Genomic DNA, 7,004 nt, shown 5'->3' with positions numbered 1-7,004 from the left:
TCACATAGAGATAAAATAATAAAATAGATCAAAATTGAAATAACAAAGAGATAAAAAAATCAAAATTGATTATAAGTAGATAAAAATAACTAATCATCTTTTTTTAAATAAAATTATAATTTATAAATTTTAACTCATTAAATATAAATTTTAATACTAATAAAAATTAACAGTAATTCTAATAAAAATTAATCTACTCATAATAATTTAATTTAATTGTTATTGTTATATGAAATATTTAATTACAATAGGATGTATATTAAATACTTCTTCACAAATCAGTATTTTGTAAATTTTTATCAGTTTTTAAAACAAAATTGTGGTTGCTGGGATTCGAGCCCAGGTCTCCACGGCCACAACGTGGAATTCTCACCACTAAACTACAACCACAACATGGATACCTTCTAATTATAAAGTTTGGATCCAAATTCACCCTTTATTAATCATAAAGAGAAATATGTAAAAAACAAAGAAATTGAAGTTACAGGGATCCCAGCCCAGGACTCCTCGGCCACAACGTACAATTCTCATCACTAACCTTCGGAAATATAATATATAGTGATGGTTGTATATTTGTTATATTTCAAAAGATTAAATTCTTTATTTTATTAATTTAATTATTTTTACTGGTTATTAAAACAAATATCTTTGAGTAGTTATCAAAATAAACATTTGGTTTAATTTGGTCAAATAGATTTGATCTCAACTTATCTCTTATTTCTTAAGTAAATATACGATCTCTTATTTCTTAAGTAAATATACGATGAAGGCATGAACACCTCACCTAGTACTATGGAAGCCATCCCAAGGAGAGTTACAAGAAGCATGACAAAATGAAAGGGTTTTCCATATTTATATTTAGGTATAATTAGTCACAATGTATCCAGTTTCGTCTCAATGTGTCTAAATGGTACCCACTTTTAATTTTGCATCTACTTAGTATCCAAATTAGTTAATTTGCATCAATATGGTCCATCCTGTTAAGTTTTTAGAAACGCCGTTAACAGAGCAGTGATGTGGCATTCCATAATGGATATGTGTCAATGAAAATAATTGTACATTGGTAATTTGTGGATAACGTGTCATGCCCTATTTGAATTGATTGTCCCCATTCAAAAAGCCCTAATTTCCCATTCCCATCTTCATCTTCTTCATTTTTTGGCCGGGAAGCTGATTTGCTGCAGGGGTAAGGTAGCTGGTGAAGTGGGAAATGTCGCGTGGTTTTAGTCATCTGTGGTCATCTTGTTCGTGTGGGTCACATAACCACAACGTTTCTTCTACTGCTACTATATCTAGGTCAGTGGGTGGAATACCACATTGCCATTGTGGGGAGATTACAGTGTTAAGAGTTGCAAGAACAATGAAGAATGGTGGGAAACAATTATGGGGGTGCCCTCACTACAAGGTTTGATATGTGATTTTTATTTTCGTTTGGGTTGACTTTTGTTGTTCAAAATCATGTTTGCTTTGATTTTTGTTAACAACAGATTGGGAGTGAAGATTTCAAAGGCTGCAATTACTTCAAATGGTGCACTAAAGATAATGGGGATGAAAGAGATGCAACCATTGCTAGACAAAGCCAAAGAATACATCAACTAGAGAAAGAGTTGATTGATTTCGAGAAGTGGCTGATGTACTTATTTAGGATAATTGTGTTGTTGGGTTTAATTGCCATCCTTCTTCTACGTGTATTGACAAAAAACTAGAAAAGGGTTCATTGGTGAATATGGCTTGATGTTCTTGTTTTGTAAAATCCGTGAAGGCTTAAGTTTATGAATGATTGAATATGGTTTGTATTTGGGTATGTATTTTGTATTCAATGAAGTTGTAATGAATGGTTATTAAATGAATTGGAAGTGAAATTTTCGGTGATGAAAAGTATAACATCTCGGCCGGATATTACGAATTTAAAAAAATAAATTAAAGTAAGAAATTAAAGTCTCATTAATTATAAATCCATTTCCCAAAAACGTGGGAAATTTTAAAACTTTTATTTCACCATGATAGTAACTGAAATCCAAACGAGTAAATATCCATTATAAAATTAAAGTATGATAATATAAGAGTTTACAATTGTCTTAAAATCATAAAACATAAATCCATGATGAAATATCCCAAGTCTAGCCCCTCTCCAGCTCTATACCTCACCAGATCCACTTGCCACATCCTCTGCTCACGTATACCGCATATACGATCATCGCTAAACACAAGCAGATAGGGTGAGCTTAACAGAATAACGCATATAAATATATACAGACATATAAAACACTTATATATTTATGTCATGCAATCACACCAAAGGAATTCCATCCTTTGATTTCATACCACATGGCCACAACCATGTTATTCGTGTTCTACATCTTCTAATGACAACTTCAAGATGACTTGCTGCCATACCTATCGGCCACAATCGATAGAGCACGTGCGGGAAATCATTGCTACGGATCATACACCGTAACGCTAGGTGGAGTTCCCAAATACGAACATAGTCCGCAACGTCCCAAGACTACCAAACTCGTCAGCTAACTACTGAGGAGGGCAATCTATTTGGACCCATCCGTAGTGGCCACAACCAACACACTAACACCGGCAACACTCGCCAACCCGAGCTCAACTTAAGGGTTCCTCGTGTTCATCTGCCATCCCGAGCTCAACTCGAGGGATGCCATTTCGAGCTCAACTCGAGGAATGCCACGTGCTTAACCCCTATCCCGAGCTTAACTCAAGGGATACATTCCGAGCTCAACTCAAGGAACACCAACAACCCACCTTTGAAGCATCACTATAGCCTTGTAGATCACGCATGTCCAGAGTGAAACATCAATACTGCTGCAGTAGAATCGCCTGGCGGGGGACACGTGTCGCCAGGACACCCAATTGGCCGTCAGGCGGTTCCTGCTGTTCTAGGAACCCAGAAATCCCCCTTGCACCTACGAACCTCAACCACTCTCCACTACCCTAGTTTCATTCAATTTCCGACTCAAAAGGTTGTACTCACATGTTTAGGTTCACTATCCATTCCTAAAACTTCCAATAAGTGAAATTCCATTAACCTTTTCCCCTTAATTTAGTGCCACTATGAAAATCCCCAAATCATCAGCCCTAAATTATTGTTCATATAGTTTTCACTCAATTGAACTTTTAACTACATATAATCCCACAAAATCTGATCTCCAACCATTTTCTAATCGTTATTACTGTCTTTTACCCCAATTAGAGTTAACTCAGGAACCCTAAAACACCAAAATCGAACCAAAATTGGTTCGCGTCGCTTGGCGGGTGTTCATCACCGCCAGGCAGTTCATCAAAACCCAGAAACTAGGTTGAACAGTATGCGTCGACTGACGGCACAAGACTCGCCGCCAGGCGGTTCCTCGTAGGAACCCAGAAAACACCAAAATTAACATGAGTCGCCTAGCAGCTATGAATAGCCCGCTAGGCGGTTTCTGGAAAATTTCCAGAAACACGAATTTCAATGCAATTAGAGAAGGATCATACATACACATACTTTAATAAATACATTTAATCATAAAACATAGATAGAACGTGGTTCAGCTCCCCTAACATGGTTTCCTTTGCTTAAAACTTGAGTAGCCCTTGGTTCTCCCTTGCTTCCAATAACCTTCCCTAGTTCTCATCAATTTAGCCTCAATGCCTCACTCAATACACTCACCTTATTCTGATTTTCGTATTCCTCTATCCATCCAACAAAACCTCTATCTTTTTCCCTTAATTGGCCAATAATTGGTGTCTTAATGTGGGATTAATGATGCAAAACGAAATTACAATTAAACTAAGGTTAATGCCATTCAATTTGTTGTCTTATGATGGTTTTCCAGCCCTCCCTTGGCTGCTAGGGTTTCCTTGCGCTTTCACCTTCATGCCAAAGAATATTTTGGCAAAAATAAAGTTTAATTTGGGTTCACCAAGGTTTAACCCCCTCACCATGCCAAAGTTAACTCAATGTTCAACCATTTAACCAATTCATGTTTCGTAGTGATTAATATAATTTTATGATGATATTATCACTCAACGTGCTCTAGCATATTATTAAAAACAATAATAATTAAATAACACACAAACAACATACATAAGACTTGAACCCAAGTCCTCTCACACATTTAAGTACTTTCAACCACTTGAGCTAATAATTTTCCATGTCATAGCTATCCACATTAAATGCCTTAAAGGCTCCTACTACCCGCATTTATTAAATAATTATTTAAATTCCTCGGGTCTTACAAAAAGTGTGTTCAATTTGTGGTTACATCTCCAAATTTAATCTTTTGTAATTAATTTGATGCACATAGAAGAAGAACCATAACAGGTGATGGCATATTCATTTGACATTCATAAATTATGAACTAAAGATGGATGAAAATTCATTCATTAAAGAGGAAGTGAATATCAAGTGCTGAGTACATAAGCTGGGCATATCAAAATAATTTGTCTTCCAAAATAAGCCCAATATAAAGCAAGTAGTCAATTACAAATTACACTTTAAAAAACAAAAAGGAATTCCAAATTCTTCAAGAAAAAGCATTCAGTTGGTGAATCATGGCTTCCAATCTGGGCCCCTTTTATATGCCAATTTTGGTCTAACATTTGTACATGCAGGTGGTGCCTGACTTTGTTGTGTTACACCTGGTTCAGTTTGAGTACTTGGATTGGTTGTTGTACTTGGGGGCTGAATTGGTGTATCAATTGCTGCTTCAGTTGTGGTGTGAATTGGTGGTTGTGTTCCAAGACCTTTAGTTGGTGCCTCAGCTGGTATGTGAATTGGTGGTTCTGTTTCAGGACCATGTGTTGGTGGCTGAGTTTGTTGACTGCTCCTAGGTGGTGGCTGAGTTTGTGGATTAGTTGGTGGCTGAGTTGGTGGCTCCTTTGGGGCTTGTGGATAACCATTTCTTCTATGACCTATTTGTCTGCATATCTCGCACCTCTTTCTAGTCCCACCCTGTCTCAATTGTATAGAATCTTTGTGCAACTCCCAACTCTCAAGTCTTCTATTCTTTTCAGGTGTCCCTGGCAATATCCTATTTGATGGTGGAAAGACATCAATATTTGAATTCATCTCCCAAACATTAGGTCCGTTGACTGGATATATCAATGGAATATATGTTTCTTCATACGTTGATGTCAAAAACCAGTGAGGTATATGTTGTTCTACATTAATATTGAGGAACCTCATAACAGTGAGTGGCAGCAGGGAATTCTCGTGATTTTCCATTTTCTACATGTACACTCCAATTTGTCTAGGTTCACCACGAACTTGTCACCAGTCATGGACACGTGGTTAATCTCAAACAATTTTTCTCCATCCAACTACCAAAACAACATATAATAATTCAAATCTAAAATATAAGCAATAAATAACATTATATTATATGGAAACAAAACTAACCAAGGTATCCAATATTTTGTCTTCTCTAATTCGTTATCCAATCTGTTTTTGATTTTGGAGCAAAGGGAACTTTAAACCTTTTTTATGTTGACTCTATTTTTGGCCCATCTCTTCATCAGATAAATTCTAATGTCTTCCATCATGCTGATGATTGGCTTACTTCTTGCATTGATGATTGTACTATTAAATGCTCGCTCATATTATTGACAAGTGTTTCACTTACTGCCTGCCCTATGAACCTGGACCTAGAACAAAATCCATCACACCAAAACAAAGTCAATACATAAAACTTAATATTGTTCAGTAACTAAAAAAGACAAATTTGAATTTTAGTAAAGTATGAATAACTTGCCTTGGAGGAATGACAATCAGATGTTTAAAGGCATCTTCGTTCAACTCTTTCATGTCTCTGATTATGGCCTCCCATGCTTGAGGGTGAGTGGCTGTTGCTACCTTCCATAAGAGTCTTTTAAGGTTTTTCCTAGGAAATTTCTTGTGGAAATTTGCATATATGTGCCTTACACAGAACCTTTGTTCAACATTAGGTATTCATTCTTGTAGTGCTGGGAGTAGTCTCTGTATAAATTAAAAAATAAATTATGGAAGCTTGTAGAAAACATAGTTTAAGACATTAACAGTAATGGTTCTAGAAATGCTTACTTTTTGTTGATAAGACATGAAGGTTATTCCCTACCGGCTGATACGTGTCGCCTATGGATATCTCAGTGTGAATCGGTTTAAACCCGAAGGGGGTTACCTGCAGAGGAGACTCTGAAGCTCAAGTCAGCAAAATCTCTTAGAAAGCCAAATCTTGTGATTATGAGAGTAATGAATGCGTACCTTTAATTCGTGGGGTCCATACATATTTATAGATTATTAATTATGTCTGGCCACGTCATGGGCCGGACCCCTGTTTGGGTCGTAAGTGGGCTTGGGCCTTAGCCCAGGTCCTTTAGTTCGATCATCATGGGCCCTATGGGTCTTACCATTAATGTTCGAGATTTGTCAAGTTCTTGCTTAGTTTCCTAGAGTTATCGACCTAGACCGGTTACTCTTTAGCGGCTCAGGCCGGTTGCTCCTTTAGTGGCTTTGGCCGCTGTTAACACCAAATTTTGTCCGGGTGAATAAATTTATTTTCAAAAAATAAAAATAAAAGTAGAAAATAAGGTGAAACAAAATTTTCTTTAAATATTTTCAAACTTTAATTTTAGAAAAAAAAAAGAAAAAAAAAGAAGAAGAGCCCAATTTGTTATTAATTTGTTATTAATTTTCATGAGCCTAATAACTCAAATATTTTCTACCTTTGTTCCTGGTAGAGAAATTAATATATAATAATAATTAGAAGCAATATCTCTTCAAATGGTAAGAATCAATATTATTAATTGGGATTAATTTTGTGCTCTGATTTGTTATTGATGATGATTGATTTTGTGCTCTGATTTGCTGCGATTTGAAACTCATAATTTGCTACTATCATGACCAATTCCTTCCTTATATTGTTCGTTACAATTAAGGCTGAGATTGCATTGATATTGCAAGGTGTGAGTATAAATACACACTCTGTCATGACCGAAAAAGAAAAATAATTCTCTACACTTTT

The 7,004-nt window shown here is 36.0% G+C and overlaps 1 non-coding gene across 1 annotated transcript; it reads right to left on the bottom strand.

The window, feature by feature from the left end:
• Positions 1-318: 318 nt before the first annotated feature.
• On the bottom strand, positions 319-390 carry TRNAH-GUG (transfer RNA histidin (anticodon GUG)). Its single transcript has one exon. It is a non-coding gene; the product is annotated as a tRNA-His (tRNA).
• Positions 391-7,004: the final 6,614 nt, after the last annotated feature.

The sequence above is a fragment of the Vigna unguiculata genome, chromosome 5, assembly GCF_037176805.1.
Source record: "Vigna unguiculata cultivar grain cowpea cultivar isolate G323 ecotype 2 chromosome 5, ASM3717680v1, whole genome shotgun sequence".
Classification (NCBI taxonomy): domain Eukaryota; kingdom Viridiplantae; phylum Streptophyta; class Magnoliopsida; order Fabales; family Fabaceae; genus Vigna; species Vigna unguiculata.
The sequence above is the reverse complement of the archived record's forward strand: the minus strand, read 5'-3'. Positions and strand labels throughout refer to the sequence as shown.